General features: G+C 34.2%; 1 long non-coding RNA gene across 1 annotated transcript; it reads right to left on the minus strand.

The window, feature by feature from the left end:
• Window positions 1-3,821: 3,821 nt before the first annotated feature.
• Window positions 3,822-21,825, minus strand: LOC104910637. The gene is made up of 5 exons (XR_793277.2): window positions 21,786-21,825; window positions 20,020-20,148; window positions 5,814-5,889; window positions 5,222-5,268; window positions 3,822-3,986 (listed from the first exon to the last, which is right to left on the minus strand). It is a non-coding gene; the product is annotated as an uncharacterized LOC104910637 (long non-coding RNA).
• Window positions 21,826-23,900: the final 2,075 nt, after the last annotated feature.

Consider the following 23,900-nt stretch of genomic DNA (forward strand, 5'->3'; position numbering starts at 1 on the left):
ATTATTTTATACGTGCTCTTTCAGAGACGTTATCGTCTTTTGAAGTTTCATCTGGAAGTTACAGTAGTTAATTCAGGACTTCAGTTTTGCAGTTTGAACTATTAGTTTGATTCTTTTTCTAAATATATGGAAAAGTTATAAGAACATGGTTTTCAGAGAATATTGCCTTCAAACTGACATTTACATGATTTATTTAGAAACCTTCCCATAACTTATTTGCTTATTGCCATAATCTATGGATCATTAATAAATTCTAATCTCTTAAAATCAAAGTTATTGAATGAACTACAAGGTACATCTAAGAAATCAAACTAGCACAGAGTTTTGCACTCATGTTGAACTCTTGAAAAAATAATTAACAGCTTTGTAGAAAAGGATCATTCTATTTTCATCAATATGTTCTTTACAGATAATAATTCTTTCTAAATACAAAAGTACTAGGTGTCATTTAAGTGATGATGAACTAAGGACTGATTTGTCTGTTCAGTGTGATAACACTGAAATTCAAAGCTCTCCAGCAAAGGGATAGAATGTTGTTACCAATGTGTTATATTTCAGAGGCACAAAGAGCTCCTAACTGGAATATGAGAAGAAAACTTTGCCATACCTCAGAACAATGTGACCACTCATAATTTGCCTGTGATAATCTTTCAAAGTAGAATTTGCTTATGGAAAGCCAGAGTCACAAAAAGATAATTTATATTTCAGATTCTTTCTTAAAAAAGAAATGGTTTGAAGTCAATACGGCTTTGTAACAAATCTCTTGATAGACTTTCCAGTTATTATTCCAAATGTATCTGTGGCAGAAATAAACATTTGTGAGGCTTTGAAAGTTTTCGAAAGCTTTTTATGGAAGAATTGTTCAATAGTTAGCTTTATTCTGTTATACTCAAAATTAGGTAATTGATAATAACTCCTCACGATATTGTGATAGTACTGTGAAAAAGCAAATGTACAAAGAATATTTCTTTTTTTTCATTCTTCTCAAGCATAATGTTACTGGTGATCCTACTGGTCACTAGTCCACACAAAGAAATCTGGCATGAAATGGAACTGAATGTTTTTGGAGCACAAAGAAACACACAGCATCTAAAGTACTCAAACATCTTCGTGGCTTGTATTCACCTAGGTAGATGAAGCTTAGTGGAGGGAAATGGGCAAAATACAGATCTATCTGTACTGAGTGATTCAAAATTCTTTGTGGAGTGTTCCATTTTCTCCAGCTGATAGAGTCAGAAATATATGTTGGGAGCAAGTCTAAGACATTTTGATGCAGACACATCGCTAAAGTATGAAGAGCCCTTAAATTAAAAAAGATTTGCAAAGGCATTCTCATTTATCTTCCAAGAAATCTATTTTAAAAAACAATTCCAGTAGTTTTGTGATATCTCAAACCATTATTTCTTAAAAAGAAGTAATCTTTGTTCTTATATTCAAACCCAATCGTTCCCTTCAGGAAAATATGCAAAAGACACTTAGCTATCAAATCTGAAATGTTTCAAATTTGAGTGAGACAAAAGAAAAAAGTATAATTTTCTTTATTGAGATATTGTTAATTTGGATGTTGTTTATTTGCCTTAATGTCCTATGACTAACTTTTTATTTTCCTTCATGCGTACATAGCTATGCAGAAACTTTTGCAGAAAAAGAGACTTATGTTTTTACATATACGTGAACTCATATATGTGAGTTCTCTTCAGTTGAACACTTTTATATGTAGATAAAAATATTAACTGAGACAATGAATATTTCAAAATCATAAGAAAAAAGAAAATATTTCAGGAGTTTCAAGTGGCTGCATTTTCACATTGCTACCTTGTTTACTTCAAATGCTGTTTCCTATCCTGAATATTATGTCAAAGGTTCTTTTGTTTTGAATGCCTTTTGTTAATATGTTGTGAAAACTGAAATCTGTTTGTATACTGCACTGGCCTTAATAAGTAAATAAAAAGCTATTTTTAGTTAATTTTATGAAAATCATGAAAGCTTAGTGTGAAGAATGTCAGTGAGAGAAACTGTTGATTTTTATTGTAAAAGTTAGAATAATATCATTTGAAAAATATCAATATTGGAAAAAAAAGTAGTTTCCTACATAATCATAGAATCATGGAATGACCTGGGTTGAAAAGGATCACAATGATCATCTAGTTTTAATCCCCCTGCTACGTGCAGGGCTGCAAACCACTAGACCAGGCTGCATAGAGCCACATCCAGCCTGGCCTTGAATGTCTCCAGGGATGGAGCATCCACAACTTCCTTGGGCAACCTCTTTCAGTGTGTCACCATTCTCTGTGTGAAAAACTTCCTTCTAATATCTAACCTAATCTTCCCTGTCTCAGTTTAAAAACAGGTGGAGGTGGCCTGCAGCAGATCCCTACCACTAGATGCCATTTACTGAACCAATCTTGATTTTTACCCACAAACTCTCGACCTGATCATGGTTGTTCCTCAGACACAGCTCTTTGCAATCCATCCACTTCTAACACAGAAGGCAACCCTGTCACCCTTCCTACCCTGTCCACCCTTCTGAAAAGCCTGTAGTCCTCAATCAGGGTATTCCAATTGTGGAATTCATCCCACCATGTTTCTGTGATAGCAATTAGGTCATACTTTCTCAATTGCACCATGGTTTCTAGCTCCTCCTGTTTATTTACCACGCACTGGTATAGAGACCTTTCAGCTTAGCTGTTGGCTTCATTGCCTTCTTGGAGGAGCCCTCCCTAATACCTCCAGGACGAGTCTGGAATATTCTCTTACTGTATCCCAAGATGAAAGCATTCCTATGTGTGTTTCTGTTGCCCAGTACACCCTCTTCTCCCACCATATCTAGTTTAAAGCCCTGCTAACCAGCCCAGCCATCTTGTTCCCAAGAATACTTGAGGCTCTTCTAGTCATTCGTCTCCTGTCCGCCATCAGCAAGCGAACAGGGACCCTTCACGTGTCAGGCAAACATGATAATCACTACCTCACAGAAACAATAATGTTGAATAGTTTCAACAATAATGTTGAATGGCTTTGCTTTTTTGATGTAGGCATAATTTCTTTTATTTGATGTTTGCATTTCTAGTTTTATAATAATTCCTGTAGTTAAGAATAGGAAATATAATCTTCCATGTGTTCTTAGATAAGTGCAATGCTTGACTTTGTGCCCACTGGCCTATCAGTGATTATTTTGATTATGTGGTATCTGCAATATATAAAGAACTCTGAAGGGTAAACACCTGTGAAAATTACACTGGAAGTTCACATAATACATTGTGAGTTAACTTCAATTGTTCTCTTAACTTGCATCAAATTCTCATTTTTTCATGACTTCCAAGGTTCAATATGACTTAGGTTAAAATAGTTTGCCATCTTGGAAAAAAATCATCATACTTAGAATGCTTTAATATACTGAATTCACAGAAGAAAGAAAAATTTTGATTTAAAACAGAAGGAAATGGCAACTGCAGTGACAAGATAAGACAGAACAGGTACGATACTTGTTAGTTAGTTCCAAATCCTATAGATGTCTGTAAGAGAACAAGGCAAATGTGAGTGATTCTGGAATATTTTTGCTGCATTACTTTTGATTGTCAAATAGATATTTTGATAGTGTCATACTTTTCTCACATGCAAATCTCATATTCTCTCTTCTTTTAATACATGTCATGAAGAACAAATCTTTGTAACCTGTGGTCTAACAAGTTGCCCTGTAGTCTAAATGTAGTAGGATCTATGTGATGCTCATAATGAAACAACAATGAGAGGGCAGAAAAATTTAAAATCCATTTATTTATTTATTTATTTATTTATTTATTTTTAAATAAGGGATTAAAAATCAGACAACTTCAAGAACAGGAAATCTCATTCTGTATTTTTTCTGTAACAATTCATAACATTTATTTATTTATTTCTTCTTCTCCCCTGCTCCAAGGTCTTCGTACTTTAGTCATCAAAACTTCGAGTGTCTTCGAAAGGGTCATGGTGTTCCGGGAGAGAGAATGCTGAACCAAGAGTGACAGAACCAGCTTATTTCCCATTTTGTAAGGAAACTCGTACAGCTACACTTTCTCCTGTATAACTAGGCCGAGAGAGGTTGTTTAAGTAGTTCATATGTTTCTCTTCTCAAATATGGAAACAAACATTTAGAATTTTTGCTATACATTCTTTTCACTTGGCTGCAGGAATAGCTTTCATAATTTATAAAACTCATGTCACTTCAGAATTTCCTTTATTCCTAGGAGAATAAGTATTTCCAGACTTTCATTAGAAGTTGTACTACTGAAACTAATTCTTCAACACTCCTAAACCCAACATGCAAATATAGTCTTATACTTTTAAATACTTATATCTACCACTGCATCCAGTAATTCAGTTAGCTCTCTCTATGTTGTTTGTTTTCTTTCAAGAAAATCTGCTTTGGGCTACAGTGTTTCCAGAATATCATTCTTTGTATTTCTAAACAGGAAAATAATAATTATATTAAAACTTTATGGTGGAATGAATAAGTGTGAGACATAGAATTTGAAAGACTGGGTGACCTGGGTCTGTTCAGCCTTGGGAAAAGAAGACTTAGAGGTGAACTTGTTAATGTTTATAAAAACCTTAAGTGTGGGGTGATCCTTCCCCTCTACTCTGCCCTGATCAGGCCTCATCTGGAGTACTGTATCAGTTCTGGGCTCCCCAGTACAAAAAAAGACAAGGACCTCCTGGAGAGAGTCCAGTGGAGGACCACAAAGATGATAAAGGGCCTGGAGCATCTCCCCTCTGAGAAAAGGTTGAGTGAACTGGGTCTGTTCAGCCTTGAGAAAATAAGACTCAGAGGGGATCTGATTAATGTGTTTAAAGTGTAGGGGTCAAAGGGACATGGCCAACTTCTTTTCAGTGATCTGTGGGGACAGGACGGGGGAAATGGCCATGAACTGGAGCAAAGGAAGTTCCTCACCAATATGTAAAGGAACTTCTTCACAATGAGGGTGACGGAGCTCTGGGACAGGCTGTCCAGGGAGGTTGTAGATTCTCCTTCTCTGGTGATGTTCAAGTCCAGCATGGACACCTACCTGTGCAGCCTGCTGTAGGAAGCTTGCTTTGCATGGGTATTGAACTCGATGACCTCTAGAGGTCCATTTCAACCCCTACAATTCTGTGATTCTGTAATTCTGTGATAGCAGTCAGGTGTTTGTTTCAATTGTGGTCTATATAGCCTTTAGTCCTCAATTCAAACTGTATTTTTACTTACTGTGCACTTCCACGTTATACTGTCAGAAGTAGATGTACATGTGTAATCTAGAAATGACAGAAAGTTTAATCATTTTCATTAGAATGATGTAAGCGGATTTGATAGCACTGATCTTCGGTAGCACTGTTCAACAGATCATACATTTATTATCTTAATTTTTATTTTGCAGAACTCAAGCCTCTTCTTGTATCTTTTTGATTAATACTTACAAATCAGGAAATCCAGTTCTGTTTACCAATTTTATATCCATAGTGCATATTAGTCAATTTATGAAAAATATTCTCTATAATACTGTATCAGACAGTAATGCAATTTGACCAACATTTCTAAATTACTAAAAAGTAAGATTACTATTAGTAAAAAAAAAAAGGGAAAAAGGAAAATAAAAAAGAAAGAAAATTCTCATGAAAAATAATAATGATAAAAACAGAGAAGTAAGTGTAGAACATTATCATGAATTCTCTTTAACTAAAAGCAATGGTACTTGTTACTTTCAAGCATGAAGAAGCTTAAATTAGAAACAGGTTCCAGCTCCTAGTCTAGAATTACCCACAGGCTTGATCATGTGCTTTATTTTGTTGTTTTTACTCACCCACTGAGAAAACCCAGGTGTACTGAAGGTCATGATGAAAATCCTGCTGACTTCAAAGGGAGACAATATTGAAGTCCTGAATAATAAATAGCCTGAGGTAAATGAAAGTGCTTATAAAGAATGGTGTTTTAGTCTGGATATTGCTAGAAGAGGGTGGAGAGAGAAGCTGGACACCTGTATTGCAGGATTCCTTAAAACAGCCTTTCAAATTCCTCTTTATAGGTAAGAGTTTAGGTATGAGATAAATTTTAGACTGAGATTTGCCTGTAAATTCAACCACTCACCTTCACATTTTATTCCAGAGGCAAATCAGTAAAACTGGTCCAATTTTTGTGGGATTCTTCAAGCTTATCAAATTTGAGAGTGAAATGCGGTCTGATTGTCCAATTTTTATAAGATTCTTTTTCTCTAAGGCCAGTCATATCATTAAGATGGCTACTACTGGTTACTACTGTAAGGCTTTTTGGCAAGAAATGGACAAGGCATAGATATCTCCCAGTTTGTAAGCTGGCAAAGCACCAAATCTAGCAATAAGTTGCTGTGATCAAGAACAATAAAAGTCAATTAAAAAATAGAAGAAAATTTAGGTTGGAAGTTGGAATTTTTTTCTGTTATTCAGATACATAAAAGGCAAAAGAAAATTAAAGGTCACCCAATGATATTTTAAAATGAAAACATCAGGAGCTTTTGTGTGCTTATTTTTGACCTCATACAACAATTGGTTTTCTGAGTGTACACTGGTTATTTGGTCTAATCTTCCTTGCTTCCTCACTGGAAGAGAGTTGGTGATGGTAGAGATAAAGAGAGAGACGAGGGAAAATACACGGAGATAGAGAGACAGAGACATAGAGTAAGGATAGGGATAGAGATAGACATAGACATAGACATAGAAATAGACAGAAAAGGAGACAGAGAGAAGAGAGAGAGATGGTAAGAACCTAGGATTTCAAATGTTTATAATTTATACAGAACAAGACTATTTTGTTTCCCATTTCCTTCTTGACAGTTAGGATGAAAATGAGTAAAGGTGATGGAAATTTTTGAGAAGCCCTAAAAAATTATAGCTTTCTTAACTCCACCCTTTAATGCAGGCATAACATATCTGGGCTGTATATTACCATACACTTACGTTTTGCAATCTGTTCTCGCAACTCAATTTTACACAGCTTGAGAATATGGGCAAGTTTGTATATGTGCTATAAAGATGTTTTAGAGGGGAAAAGAATGAAAAGTGTTGTAGCTGCAAACAAATCAATTGGACTTTATTAAAACTAAACACATGATGCCAAAGATGAATGTAGAGACAGAAACAGGCACAGAGATTACCATGGGGTCTAGACACATACAGTGATTAATTATCATACACATCCAGAAAAGAAAAGCACAAGTAACAATTTTTTTTTCTTGGGCTAGACAGTCTGCAGAGAAAGAAAATCATATTATGTTCTCCACGGATGAAGGAAAAGATGAAATGGATATTAACTGTCTCTCATTTGCACCAAACTGGAAATCCATCTTTCACCTAGCTTTATTTCTTACTACTTGAAAATAATCCCATAACCCATTTTTGAATTCAGAACATAACTATATCTGTTTACTGTTCAAGGATTCATTTTAGTTTTAAAAATTGTATCAAATAATTATACTGGGTTTAATGTAGCAAAAAAAAAAAATCAATTTAATTAAATTCAGCAAATCTGAATACTGAAAATAGCTGAAATACTGAGATTTTTGTTTCCTGTAAGTTTTGCAATTACACTATAAAACTTATTCAATGTAAGAATTGTTGAATGGAGTTCTAATTACTGGGTACGCAACTCTTTGGATACACAAGATTTTAATTTTAAAATGAAAACAGTTTATTCATAGGTTTTTTTTGTTTTTGTTTTGTTTTCTGCAAACACAGAATACTGAGACTGCACTACAGTGCTCAGAAAAAAAATGATGCATTTTCCAGGTTTGGAGACAAATTTCACCTTTACACAGTGACTGATAAAACAAATATGTTTGAAGCACCTTATGATAAATAGAACGTATTAGTATGAAAACATTATTCTGCTGCATTACCTCTGAGGATTAGGTCATAGGAATATCTGCAGATTGGCTGACTGCAATACACCAGATTTATTTAGGATTATTTGATAGTTACCAAGTTCATGGGATAAATTAATTATTTGTATTTATCCAGGAGAAGGTTGCAGGTTTGGTTTTGTTTTGTTTGACTGGGTTTTTTTTGGTTGTTTTTTGCTGAGGTCAGTGCAGGATGTCCACCCAACCCAGGCATAGGGTTGTTGTTGTCTATATTTCTCATGAAAAAGTATAAAAACTTTGTGAATATATATACACCGTTCTTTGTCTTTATCCCACCCTGCTCAAGTAGTTTAGTGCTGTTAAAAGAGAACATGATTTAAGCCTCATTTTAAAATGTCTCCAGAAATGACATAGTTATTGAAAAAAATAGCAGGGTAAGCCAGGTGGAAAAAAATAGGATGGTAGAATGAAATACCTCTGCGGACAGTTTTGTTGTACAACATTTGGCCTTAAATAAATATATGGGCCTGCTTCTGAAAATATATTACATATGTCAAAGGAACAGTAATTAAACTGCTCCCTCTAAGCCTTTTTGATAGGCCATTTTCAGAATGAATGGTTGAGGCTGAGAAAGGGCACTTGGCATTTAAGAACCCTACCTTTAGGATATTATTCTCCTTGCTTTCTCATGCTCACATAATTTTTCCTTTTTTCCTCCAACTTAGAGCAATGCCAGTATCTACTATTTCACTTAAGGAAGATCTGTAAAATTAAAATTGTGTTATATGAATGTAATTTTCTTCTCATAAAAAATATATATATGTATATCTATCTATCTATATATACACACACATGTACATCAGTCAAATCTTATATCAACCTTGAAGAAAAGAGAAACGTAGTAGTTTGATCATAGTGAGAGTGGCAAATTTTGCATTTTGCCATTGATTAATAGAATTTAACAAAACCCAATCTCACTCATACTAAATCACTCAAAATAATTACTACCTGTTTAATATGGTGTTATACTGAATAAATAGTGATAAAAAAGCCAATGCCACAGTGAGGCACAAGAAGTTTCTTCAGTTGAGATAAGCAAAATGAATTGAAGCCCATAATTACCTCCAAAGAAACTGGCTGATTTTACAAAATCTTACTAAAATTGTTTCAACATAATTTGTGTTTTAAAAAATCCTTTTGATCAATTTTACTGTTTCATAGCGTCCGTATCTTGGATCCAGAAAAATTTCTCACTTTATGTTATGATTACCTTTAGAATGACATTAATGTATATAAAGAAACAATTTATTGTAAGTCATAATATTAGCTTTAATGCTGAAATTACAAGAAAATAGATTGCAACTGAAAAAAATAGATAAAATTTTATGTAATCTCTGGCAGAGATTTACAAAGTGAAAATGCCAGGTGCTGGAAAAATATTTGCTTTCTGTATTCTGCTACAGAACATATGTTGTATGATTCAGACAATATCCTCCCTATTTAAATGATTTTACATTTTTACACCATTTGTTTTCCCATCTGTGTATTGCATATGACAATTCATTTCCATGGACTATAAATGTGAATTTTCACTTTAAAACCAATATTTATGCAGCTTATCTATTTGCTGCAATATTTTATTTTTTTACTTTTTTTTCTCCCAGTTTTCAGAATGTGATGTAATTGTGTTGTAAGACTGGAAAGATATAAGAGATTTTCCTACTATGAAGATGAAAAAAAATCATTATCTATTTATTAATTCACAATTTCTAACAAGATTCTTAGTACATCTGTTATTCTGCACACTGTAGCAAGAGGTATTAGGCTCGATGCACAGTAATAGAATGCCAGTACTCTTGCATAGATAACAGTCATTCTATGAATATTACAGAACCTTCTGGATTTCTTTGTTTTTATTTTTTTATTATCTATTATCTATTTTTCTTAAATAATTGTTATTTTTCTTTTCTGTACAGTTTGGAAACTCTAATCACTAATCAACTGTCCTTAGTGATACACCATTCTAAAAATTAAAACCTTCTTTATTTGCCAGTCAGAAACAAAGGCTGTCTGAAGAAAATATAGAACCAAATGACTCTCTGATTACAGGCCTGACAAAAATAGCCGAATGAAAAATATTGCATAATGGGAACATTTACTGGAACTCAGAGTGAGACAATGGAATTATATAATACCAGAAATGCTAATAATCCATGTTTTTGTCATTTATAGAAGTGTATTCTTCTAGCTGAAACAAAACAACGTAGAATTTGATTTCCTTTTTGACAAATTCTTTCTTTTAATTTAAAAAAAAAAAGTAATTATTAAGGCAAGGAAATAGGACAATTCCTAAGAAATATATTAATAAATATATTAATGTTGCCACGAAAAGTGGTGTTTTATATTTTCTTCTTGGGCAAGTAAATCTAAAATCTTACATTAAATGACTACCACCTACCATCCATATGCACATTTACTTTTCTGAGAACTCTCAGAAGTTTTGCAACTGTGTTTCACAAGTTATGTCAAGACATCTGCCCCAGGGAGCTCATACACTCATACATTTCTCTGATGGAAGTTAGGAAGCTGCTGATGAAGAATTTCCACATCCTTGTTTCGTTATTTCTTTTCACAATCACAGATATGACTATTCATTAAAGGCTTATAGAGCTTACAGATACTTTTGGAGGTTATTTTACACAAAAATTAATATATGGAAAACATTGCATGATTTTTATTTTATTTTATTCTGCTCCTCTCTACATATGCGAGCACACATGCACTTGTGCATCAGTTATCAACTTAACTACTTACTGGTGTCTGCTGCTATCTCTTAATATCAAATAATTCTTAATATTTTTTACTCCTTACTGTGAAATATATGTAGTATTTAAATCCAATTTCTTTTGCATTTTGCAAAAATGTGCATTAAACAATGTAACCCTCATTGTCTTTCCCCCATAGTATTCATTTGCAATCTCTTTATATATACTTTTATTGAAGGTATTGCATCTTTTATTCCTTTCAAGTTAGAAGCAGTACACAGTGAGATATCTGACATGGTGACAGACGTATCTTTAATGGCTGTGTACTAACAGATTCTGTTGTTCTTAGAGTAAAAGTAGGTACAACTTTAAATGTCATAAGCCAACACTCATTGCCAAATTTTGATACAGAAAGTTGAGACAAAGTGCATGAGCTTGTTGACAGATAAAATATTCTTAAATAGAAAAAATATAAAAATATGGGCAGCTAGATACAATTATCTGTGAAGCGTCATTATCAACTAATGGCAGTATCATTAACTGCTAAGCTGTTTTGTTATTTTAAGAAAAATTGCACTGGTTGCTTTGGAGGAGGAGGCTGAAGTGTATTCTGAATATAGCTATATCACATCTGCAATTATGTAGGAAAGAATTAATCTGCATCATAAGATCTTGGCTCAGGGATACTTTCACTGCTCCAGAGATTTTTCACAAAAGATCTGCTTTTCATCATCACTCTATCAGATAGATTTCTTTAAAAGCTGTTTAAGTAATTTTCCTCTTTTTAAAAGTAAATATGCTGCATAGAAATTTTAACAGAACATTCTACCTATAACCCTTTGATCTTTTAATAATTGTTTGCATAGATCTTTTTACTTCTTGCCTTCTTGTTCATCTAATGTAAACTGAAGTAACTGGATATTTAATTTTTTAACTTTTTAATTTTTTAAATAATCTGGGATGGCAAATTTAATTAGGCCATATAGTTATGGAAATTCATGGAGGAATATTGATTTATATTTACTAATTATGTCCTGCACAGCCAAATATTCTACAGTTTCTAATACTGCATATTTTTTTAACCATATGTTCTAAACACTTAAAATAATATTTTATTTATTTATTTTTTAAAGAAATATCTTTGAAAGATATACCAGACCACAGAATATGCTGTACTAACAATTCAGATACATGATTCCTAGAATAGAATTCTCAGTTTTTAGGGGTAACTTACTTTGGTTATGAGACTAGTGCCATGCATAAATGCATACTCTAAGAGATAATAGCAAAATTTTGCTATTGAAGATTAATGATTAAATTGATTAAGATTTTTTTTTTTAATGTATATTAAAAGAAATTAAGAAATTCACAATGAAAGTTTCAGTATTCCATTTCAAGGATACTGGTGAGGCAGTAAAAGAAGGAGATGACTTTAATCTTGTGTGCATTCTACTGGCTGGGAAAGACTATAGTCTTTAACTACAGTCAAACTATAGCCACTTCGTTACTCTCTGCAACTTCTTAAAGATGGTGAAAGAGAACAAAGGTACCAGTTTTTTTCCTCGATAATTAACAAAAGAGCTCAGCAGTTGCAACCAGACCCAGCATAGGACGTGAGAGCTACTTTCCACCTTCTTACATCTTTTGTAGGTTCATGGATACAAATTAAAAGAAAAAACTCAGCAGGTGAGAATTACAAAATGTCCCAGAAGAAAAAAAAAGTGTTGCTGGTAAATTTGGCTTGTTCACTATTTTCACTATTCTGACCACTGAACTCTGTGTCTGTGTGTAATTGTGTAGGCACATCCACAGGAAAAGAAGCAACTGCTCTAGAAGAAGATCATCAAATGGATTTCCCATCTATGAGGCTTGTAAGGAAGATGTTTTGCTAGTAAACGTCATGATATTCAGCATTCTTGGAGACTATAGCATAAATTTCTGCAGTTTGTGATTTTGGCTGTGATTTTGGCACATATCTGTAGTAAACTTAATGACTGAATGAAAAATCTAATATGGATCTTCTCAAATGTTATTTACTTTGTACCTAGAGCATCTGGTCAGTAATGATCTTAATGAATATACTTCCTAATCTGCTTCTTTGTCTCATAGGATTTACATTCTGGAAGGATAATGTCACAACTCTTTCCCATAGTCCATCTTACTAAGTAGAACTACATGATCCAGTGTCATCTCCCACTGTCTAAATGACAAAGTAGGAGTAACTGATTAATGACACAAGACATTTTTGTATTTGCATGTCAAAGCGATTGATAAGCAAGCTGAGCAAAGTTGCTACCTTTATAAGAGATGTATAAACAAATGAATTATTAGAAAGATTAACTCTCCTTGCCCATGCTTGTGAGTAATTCTTATTGGTGTTATGTAAAAGAAAAGAAATTGACTGATTTGGTAAGTCTGATTATGTGTTCTTTGGGCAAGATTTTATCTTTTGCTTTGGCATGCCAAACACTGAAGTGATGGAAGCTGCATGTCAGCTCAAGGGCAGAACTTAGCAGTTGGGATCTAGAGTGAGCATTCAATTTATTAAATGCACTGTTAGATCCTCAATTAGAAATGTCAAAACATATCAAGTTTATAGCAATACATTAATGTAAATGGGAATCTCATGGATATATCCTCACATAGTGCTTCAAAAGCCTGCCTTTGGCTTTCGACTCAAAAGGTGTGTCGGCTCAAATAGATGTCAATTAATAAAAAGTCACATTACTAACTTACAATTAAATCATTGCTAAGGCTTCTGCCTTTGAAGATTTAGTTGAAAGTATTTGAAGCTTAGGAAATTAAAGACAAAGGACAGAGTAGTTTGAATCAGAAAGAGATGATAGAGGAACAGTAAATAATGAAGGAGAATGAAACTAGATAGAAAATATAAAGAACATTTAAAAGACTAATAAATGACAAAGACAGTTCAGTGCAGATAAATGAAGAACAGTGGTGACTTTGATGAGTTTTTATAAAACAATTGTGCATGTATTATAAAATAGGGAGAAGAAAAATTGTTGAAAAGTCAAAAGAAAACTGTGTCATTGATATAGGAAAGTTACCAGGCAAGTCTTAACACATGGATGAATGATGATTTTGAGAGGGTCCTTATGACAGTGTTTTTTATAAAATAGAAGTGTGAAAGAGTAGAATATAAGAAAAAAAAAAAAGAATAAAATAAAAATTATGAATTCTGCATGGACCCTAAAATATGAAATGACCACAACAATATTTCTGTAGAGAAAAAAAATTGAGGCAGATTAATTGGTCTCACTATATTTTTATCACTGATCTAGCCATGCTCATTACACAAAAGTAGTATTTACAGGAAGGATTGCCTTCTGTTTGGCCACTATGCAGTGATTATTTCTGAAGTGTTTATTTTTCATGAGAAGTGAAAGTGCAGTGGCAGCAATAATATTGTTCACACACAAAAGACACAGATGGGTGAAAAAACAGATATGAATATATGAAAATGTATGGAGGAAAGGAGAAGAAGAAATAAGAATCAACATAGAGAGCAGGAAAGAGAAACAAACAGAATGGGTAGATGGAAGAGAAGATAAAGAAAATAGATAATATTTATTAGAATAAATACGGAAAATTACTGGAATACAAGTCCAAATGTTCATCGTTTATGCTGTGACTTCCCCATATTGTTAAAAAATAGCCAGCATTATATAGCTTTAAACTATGAGATATACTTTCTGGAACACATTCATACGGTGTGGTTGAAAAGCATGGACTGTTTATTTCAGTGTTTTCCATTGATTGTTGTGGCCATGCATTGTTCCTTGCTTCACTGTTTGGTTCCTTAACCTCCCTCTTTCCTGAGCTGTTGCTGCTTCAGGGCATTTAGCACAATAAGGAACAGAAGCTGACAAACTTCCTATCTAACTCACAAAATTTCCAATAACTAAAGTGACATCCTAATGAATCTTTAGCTAAGTATGGCACAGTACAAAAATCTCAGTCAGGAATTTCCATTTGCTTCAATACTCCTCATCACTCAAGAAGTGTATGACTGAACATCTAAAAACAGTGAGGTTTGTTGAAACCATACCCAGGCTATTTTTTGTAATAGTTAGACTAATGTGTAAGCAGGTACTCCTTTTTGCCTGTGGGATTTTGGTACTAAATTGGTGTCAGATCAGATAAATATATTAAAAATGCAGTTGCCATACTGAGTCCTTCAGACCTTTTAGGTGTAGCAATCCCATGTTGTCACTAGCAGAGTTAGAAAATTCTTAGTGTTACAAAAGCTGGTGCTTTTACACGCAAGGACAGAAGTAGAGCCTGGGAAAATGTAAACATAAGAAGTTAACATTTCTAGAAATGCAATTTCTTTTGAAGATCAAAGCCTCTAAATAGTCATGTTTAGAACCAGTTGTGGATATGGGGATCCCAGGTTTAACAGCATCACATGCTAGGCTCCTGAAATATTTAGTCATGACCTGAAGTGGACACTTATCTGAAAAAACTATTGTATCACCTAGGGTGTCAAACACATACTATACATGAGTTTTAATTCCAGATTATTAGCCTCACCTCTATGCCTAGGAAGATCATGGAACAGATCCTCCTGGGAAAAAAATGTTGAGGCACATGAGGACCAAGCAGGTGATCCAAGACAGGCATACATCTTCACCAAGAGCGTATTGTGCCTGACCAATCTAGTGGCAGTCTATGATGGAGTGATGGCACTGGTGGACAAAGGGAAGGCAATTGATGTCATCTATCTTGACTAAGTGCAAGGTGTTGCACTTGGATTAGAGCAATCCCTGATATGTATACAGAATAGGAGAAGAAGAACTTGAAAGCAGCTCTGCTGAGAAGGGCCTAGGGGTCCTGGTAGGTGAAAAATGTAGCATGAGCCAACAGTGTGCACTTGTAGCCTAGAAGGCCTACTGCAGAGGGGTGGGCAGCAGGACAAAGGAGGTGATTGTTCCCCTGCTACTCTGACTTTATGAGGCCCCAGCTAAAGCACAGTGTCCAGGCCTGGGGCCCCCAAATCAGGAAGTATGTTGAGCTCTTGGAGCAGGTCCAGAGGAGGGCCATGAGATTGATCACCTCTCCAATGAGATAGGCTGTTGGGCTTGTTTAGCCAGAAGAAGAGACTCCATGGCAACCTCATTGTGGCCTTCCAGTATTTAAAGGGAGATTATAAATAGGAGGGAAATCAACTTTTTACATGGGTAGTTTTAGGACAAGGGGGAATGATTTTAAACTGATGGAAGAAAGATATAGACTATTTGACAACAGGAAGTTTTTCTCAGAGAGGGTGGTGAAGTGATGGAACAGGCTGCCCAGAGAAATTGTGGATGCTCAGTCTCGGGAAGCATTTAAGGCCATACTGGATGGAGCCTTGGTTAATGTGATCAGTTGGCTACCCTGACTGTGTCAGCGGGGGTTGGAATTAGATTATCTTGGAGATTCCTTTCAACACAAGTCTTTCTATGGTTCTATGGTTCTGTAGTTCTTTGCTACTATGATTCTAATTCCAATTTTTTTAAAAAGCTTATTTATTTTAATTATAAGAGAAGAATTTGTCTGAAATGAAAACTGGAATTTTAACATCACTGCATGACTTGGGCTAATATGACCTTCTTCTACCTCAGACTAACTTCATTTAAGAATCGAAGTAAATCAGCTTCCTAAACAAACTGCACTATATTTCCATTTTGGCAGAGTTCTTTTTGTGTTGAGTCTGGTTCAGTGGTTTATAAAAAAATTGGGTGCCCTCAGTGTGTACTATCCTGGATTCTGAAATATTTACTAGGGGCTGTGTTGTTTAAATTGCCCTGGAGTATATCTGGTATGCTTTACTTCCAATTTTTTAATGATACTACTACTTTTGCCAGTAATTTTTATACCAGCTGCACTGGACTAATTATGTGGTTTTCTCAAAAGTCTATTTTTGAAATAATTATGGCCTCTGAGCATATAATAGACAGGAAGCTTTGGATAGGCAAGAGTAAAAAAGTTTCTGTTTGAGCAGAAGGGATAAAAAAAATTGAAATATTCTTCTTATATCTTCACTTTGAATGCTCAAGTCTATGCATCACCTCAGACTGTCTATCTAATAAAAATCACACGTTCATATCTATGTCCACATTGTTTTACAAACATTTCTATGTATACGTTTTGTTTTCTTTTGTTTTCTAATTAACTACATTTTGAGGCTAGTGCCTGTGACTACTACAGTATTACAGTACTACTTCTATTATTTTATAGAAATTAAATGAAATATGGAAAATTATGGTGTTTGTAAAGGTTCACTATGGGGCATGCATAAGGGTACGTTTCAGAGGTTTCAGTTGATTTGAACCACGTACTCTTTTAAAGTTAATGAGAAAGTCACAGTTAGAATGGCATGTGATAATCTAAAAATTTACCCCTTACTGCCTCATTAGATTTTCTCTGTCATATATTATGGTAATAAAGGGTTCTCAGTGTGAGGTTGATTGAAAGGGATATTGCTGTGTGAAACAAAGAAGTTGTCTTATCTTCATGATCTCTGAATAATGTCATTAGTATAAGCAGGGCCAGCTTTGAGCATCAGCAACCTTTGTGACCAAGGAGTCAAGAAGTATATGTGTATAAGTGACCTTTCATTTTGTTTTCCATTTTTCACATTTTGTCTCTGAAAAGGAGCTGAATGATTATCTCTATTTTTCTGTATTATTGCTAATCACCTTTACTGTGGCCATGACAAGAGAAGTTTGAAGGCTTATACTTCTCCAAGTATTGTAACAAATTCTCAGTCTTATAGATTTAATAGGCTAGAGAAAATGCTAAAAAAAATGAACAGCAGCTAGATAAGTGTATGTATATAACTGTATATGATGTAAATTACAAGTATCAAAGAGTTACTTTCAGCTTCAGCACTGATTGTCAAAGGAGAGACAAGATTGATCTGTATTTCCATTAGAAAAAGGGGTGGGAGATTTGGTTGTGGAATTTCTTTATTTTTCTTACTATTTCATAAAAATAATCAAGGAAAATTGCCGTTCTTCAAAGTAATAGTTTTTTTTTTTGTGGATTTTTTTCTTATTTTTATTTTTGTCTGCCAAACTTGTTTTCATTAGATAAGAATATAATTAATTAGGAGATAGTCTGACCAATTCCTTCTTTTACAATTGAAGAAGAATCTACTAACTTAATGTGTAGAAAAAAAGAGTAGAAACAAAGAAGGCAAGTGCAAAATAGTCATTCTGATATTAGAAGTACCTAGATAGCTCTATTTAAAAGTCTCTTAGTTTAGCTAAAGAGCTTATGAAGGCATTATGCTACAGGTAACAAGGAATATTCACTCAGGTCTTTTTAACTCACTGTGGTGATGTTATTCTAGTAGAAATATGTACATAATACAATACTTAATTATGGTGAATATTCTCAGCCTCCTGTTTAATATATGAATTTGAACAGTGTGGGGTTGTTTTCTTGAATCCTACAGCTGCCTAAACATGCAGCTGGATGGAATTTAGTGGTGAAAGTTAAGTGTATTTTGTTTTGTGACCACATTAAAATTTGACTTGCTCTGCCAATTAATTTGCATTTCTGTACAGTTTTACATTCAAAACCTTGAAGTATTATTAAGAATAATAAAATAATAATAATAATAAAGAAAGAATATGAATTGATTGCTGCAATCAAACCTGATTGAAAACAGAATTCATTTAGCTATTGTCTACTGACATGAGCCAGAAAAATGTTCTGGACATCCGTGACTAACAATATCTGCTTTTAAAAAATACTGACCCTAAAATATTACAGCATGTAAGAACTATCTTATGATAGTCCTCTGAGAGTAATGCCTCCTATTTTTTTATGTTGGTCCATGACATCAGAGGTGGATGTTGAGGGTATGTCAGTAGAGTTTGAACCTTCCCACCAATATTCGATTACATTTTGTTGCTGAATGGCAGATGGCAGCAGAGGGGTAGTCTAACAGAATGATGTTTGACATGGATGTGCATAAGAAGCAAAGGTGTGTAATTGAATTCCTCCATGAGAATGAAATGGCACCCACTGACATTCATCGATACTTGCTGAACATTTATGGAGACCAAACAATGCATACTAGCATAGTGATGCAGTGGCTCAATATTAAAATATAATAAAATCTGAGAACTTTTATTGTGTTATACTTGTGATCTGTTCACCTCAATCCTCTTGCACAACCTTCTCTACTGCATTTTTTAGACCATTCAGAATGTTATGTAGATCACACTTCTATTTCTTATTCAGATTGCTATGACTGTTAATTTTCTTCCTGAAGTAAGGTGTAGTTTCACATCTAATCAGGCAGTTATAGATTCCCACACCAACTTTGGTATGAGAAACTGCTTATCAATTTACTGAAGGTCTGTTCTTGGATTAATAAGTGTACTCAAGAAAATATACAAACTGTGTTGTGAGTGTTCTGCTCACATTTCTGTTTACAGTTTTAGTCATCTGGAAATACTTTCACACTGTAGATTACCTAAACTCTTGAAGAGATGTTCCCTAATTTTTCAGAGGTCTTTCTAGCCTAGGATCTACCTGTTTGCATGGAAAGGAAGTACACTAATCTTGCATCTTCTCAGGGCACAAATAAAGTCAACATCTTTCTAAACAACTTCATGGTGTTCATATCTTCTCAGCTAAAGGAAAGCATTTTAGTCTTTAAATGATTTGTTTAAAATCTGCTGAAAATTGACTATTGCAAAGTGTTGTATGGATTCCAAAGAAAATGAGAAAAGTTGTTTTCCAGTTTCTCTGTAGATTCGGTTAAATTTGTAACAGTACATATCCAGCTTTGATAAAATATCAAAACTCAGTTCTGAACATAATTGAACACGAATAATTCAGTAGTGCCTCACTTACCCTTATCCTGAAATTTACTGTGTTCAGGTAGATCTTTAGAAAGTTTTACATTTGACAGTTTAATTTTAAAAGTAATATGATTGACTTTAGACTAATCCTAATTTGACTTTTAATATTGTTTTAATGACTATTATTTAGGATATACTTTTTTACCCAATCATAATTTCATGATTTTTTTTTATCTCATAGACTTTTCTAATCTTTCTTGAGTGATAAATAAGAATGAAAAATTGAAGGATATTATGTGCTACTGCATAAAATTCTATTATGCACAGTAGCATATAATAGTGAATGCAGTAAGAGGCAGGAAGAAATATTGACCAAAATTCTCTCTGTCTCTCTTTTTTTTTTCTTTTTTTTCTTTTTTTTTTCCTCACACATCTGTTTGGTATGGAAAGAACAGGTTATAATTTTGATTAGAACACTGACTTCTTTCAATGGAAATTAAATCATGTTTATTTTGTCTATCTTCATGTCTACTTCAATTAAACACAGACATCTTGAAATTCTGTTTCCCTATGAACAGATTAAATACTTACTTGGTTAACAGTTTCTCTGCTAGGCTTTGTTGTTTCCCTCATTTAGCATGAAAACTTTAAGAAAAACTGAATGAAGACTGCGTTTTCTTTCTATGTGTTAACTTTGCCATCTCCTGGCATTCTTGTCATCTGTGAAACCAGAAGAAAACAGAGGTGTTGAGATAATTATATTTAATACACTGAGAAATCTGTCTGTCCTCGCAGAATCCAGGAAGCCCCCCCCTTTCTTCAGCCGCAAGTCCCATGTCCTCATCCATTTCCGCTCATTAATGAGTTTTCTGGATTCTCTCTTTGATTAGATTCCTTAGATTAGGAAAATACATCAAACTTCTTTGTGGTGAAATCTGATTGTCATGAGAATACTATTCCTTTTGATTGCAGAACTTTACTGTAATATAACTACTATTATATATTTAATAAAATTGTCTTTGAAACTATAAAGTTTTGTCATGTGAATATTCTCTTGAGTCTTCAGTGTTTTGGTGGAAATAGAAGAGCTACTATAACATCTTTAATAAACCAGCTTTGAAACAACTGAATTATCTCTTTTTCCAGGTATAATGGTGCTTATATAGGGAAAGAATGCTGTTGAGTTACCCTGAAGAATGGCTTTCATGCATAATCCAGTCAGCATGTACTTTCTTCGGTTTAGTGTCTGATAGTTTCCCTGACTCTGTGTTTGCTAGACCAATTTGACTTGCTTTGCTTGAGGAGCTGGTGACAATGCTCCACAAAGACCATACAATCTTTTGTTTTTACACTTTGATGGTCCTTATTTAGGTTTCATTTATTCCCAATAAAATCTACTGAGGCAGAGAACTCCTTACTTTGTCCTTATATTTTAGTAATTTTGTTGTTTCTTGCATTCAGAGAATATTTTGTAATACTTTTTAATTCAGTACATATCACTTCAACACTCAAACATATACTGTCATTTTATTTTGCAACAATTTGTCTTCAGGCACTAGATTTCTGTTTTAAAGTTACAAGAATTGAGAATAAACAAGTGTCAAGATTTTCATTCTTAGCTCTTGAACAGTCTTTTTATTTGATATGGTCAATGTATCTTATCATATTCCCAAGATGTAAAAAATTCACATTCATTTCATTTTCATATTGTGGTTTCATCCTTAAAACTGTGTTTTATTTAATCAGGATATATTAATTTACTGCAGCAGTTTTCTTTACATAGATACTGCATTTTAAATCAACTGACTTTGTTCTTTACTGCTTTCCAGCATTAGCAAAATTTTCTCTGATAAAATTTTCTTTAGGAAATGAATTTCAGAGTTTTCAGAGCATTTTGAAATAGTAGATACACTGTAAATATAGTAGATAACATTTTGAAATAGACTTGATCAACATCAATTTTAGCTACCAGTTAAGCTGTTTATTCTCCTCTCAGGTTGCTTACTAAAATTGAATTATTACTTTCCACACCACTTACATCTGTTTACCATTTCTTTAAATCCTGTCTTATGGACCCTCTTTCTGCACAGCTTTCCAGAATTCTTCCTTGTCACAGAGTTAACGAGATCAATTTACACCCGTGACAGGGGGCGGTGGGCCCCTGCTCTCCCCTCCCCACCTCACAAAATGGGAAGGAAGGGAGGAAAACAAAAACAGCGGCAACAATATATGGAGGAAAACTTATTTTACTATGATATCGGAATGCAAGATAACACAGTATAATACAATCTGATTGAAATTGAGACCAATAAATCAAATAAAATAGGAGAGAGAGAGTTCCCGAGACCGATTCAAACCTGAAAAGCTTGGAGCAGTCAGGAAAGCACTCTCCAGCACCCACTGCCAGGCAGTAAGAGACCGCCCCACCCTGAAGAGCCAGATCCCATGACTTCTGTAATGTATAGGGATAGGTGCCTGGAATTGGAGCATTAACACTTTAACTCCCAGTATACTACATGATGTTTTGATGTGGAATACTGAGAACCAAAAACAAAGAAAAAAAACATAAAACCATGACATCCCTGTTAACGTGCAAGTGCTGACATAATCACCATAGCGGTAAATGGTAAGCAGGACACTTATTTCTGAAACTTAAAAAAAAAATCGTTCAGATTGATATGTCCATTTTTTAGGGTGTAAATTTTAGAACAGTATTTAACAAGTAAAGGGATAAGGTAAGGATGCACACAAACAATTACAAGGATTTAAAGTCATTTAAAATTAGTTACCAGTATTACTAGCTCATCTGAGTTGTATACAAAACACTGTTAAAGACTGCCAACTATTATCAGACTAGTTCCTAGTTCAGTAGAGATGGAGATTTTATTGTGTAAACTTCTTTGGATGTATTCATTACTGACTTATAAGATTACATGGACTCTTAAAATCTCATAGGAACTTTTATGTCCTTTCCCAAGGAAGTATATACAAAGCCTCTTGATCCATATACTGAAACAAAATAATGTAAATTATTCAAAAACTCATTCACATAGTTTTGACATTTTTCTTTCCTCCAAGGCAAGTACTAATATAACTCTACCTGAAAAAATAAGAATAATATGAAAAGAACCATAAAAAATAATGATTGAAGCGGTCAATCTTGTTGTCAGTATAAACATATAAAAATGCTTCCTACTACCACCTCCTCTGTGGTATATATTCTACTGTTAGTAGATCACTGAAAACTGGAGGTAGAACTAATACAATTGTTAGCTGTCTATGAAGTTTCTAATTTAAAATCCTACCCACAGGAAAGTTTAGCAGTCATACCTGAATCAGTTAATTAGGGTGCAATTTGTATCGTAGTCAAAAGTTTGATCACAAGTTTTCTAACAAGATGTCAATGCATTTTATTAGTTTTTCTACTTATGCCAGTGTGGTAGACTGGTAGCACATGCAACATTATCAATATGGCAGCTCAGGCTTTGGTGAGAGTAAATGTCCTTCCTGTTTTCATAACTTTCCAGATAACTTTGAAGGTCTATGAAGGCACAGCTCTCCTAACAGTATTCAACCTAACTAGTTTATTGCCTGTTCAGCTATCTCCAAATGAATTACATTCATATATGGAGTAAATTAATATGAGTAAGTACTTTAGAGTCTGCTAAAATAGTGTCCTGTGTGGTATTTTGAAAGTATGATTAACAGATGTATATTGTTAGAGAGATTTATAAAACTTTTACTATGGTCTTTGAGATGATTGATATTCTCAGAGACAAGTGAATAGGAAAAAAGGCTTTGATTCTCTGCTCTGAGCAGATGGATTGGAAATATGATGAGAAAGTGAAAATGAAAGGAAGAAAAAAAAATAAAGTAAAACAAAAAAGAAGCAAAGTTGATCAAAGGAGATGGAGACAGAACTACTAGAAGTGTAAGAACTCTGCACCATCCTGTGAAAAAGTCCAGTCAGCACAGTTAACATATTTACTGTTTTTTGGTTTGTTAAAGAGGCCTCCAGGAAACCAGGTCAGACAAGGGGCACTGCTGCCTCAGAAGCCCATAGAAGACAAAGAAACATACCCTTTATTCTATTCTTTACACGTGAATTTGAATGACCATCTCACAGAATCACAGAATCACAGAATGGTCAGGATTGAAAGGCACCTCAAAGATCATGAATCTCCAACCCCCCTGCCGTATACAGGGCCACCAACCTCCACATTTAATACTAGACCAGGCTGCGCAGGGTCCCATCCAATCTGTCCTTGAACACCTCTAGGGAGGTGGCATCCACAACCTTTCTGGGCAGCCTGTTCCAGCACCTCACTACTCTCTCTGTAAAGAAGTTCCCCCTGACATCCAACCTAAATCTTCCCTTCCTCAACTTAAAACCATTTTCCCTTGTCCTGCCATTATCTACCCTTTCAAAGAGTTGATTCCCCTCCTGTTTGTAGGCTCCATTTAGGTACTGA

This window comes from Meleagris gallopavo, chromosome 4 (assembly GCF_000146605.3).
Source record: "Meleagris gallopavo isolate NT-WF06-2002-E0010 breed Aviagen turkey brand Nicholas breeding stock chromosome 4, Turkey_5.1, whole genome shotgun sequence".
Taxonomy (NCBI): Eukaryota; Metazoa; Chordata; class Aves; order Galliformes; family Phasianidae; genus Meleagris; species Meleagris gallopavo.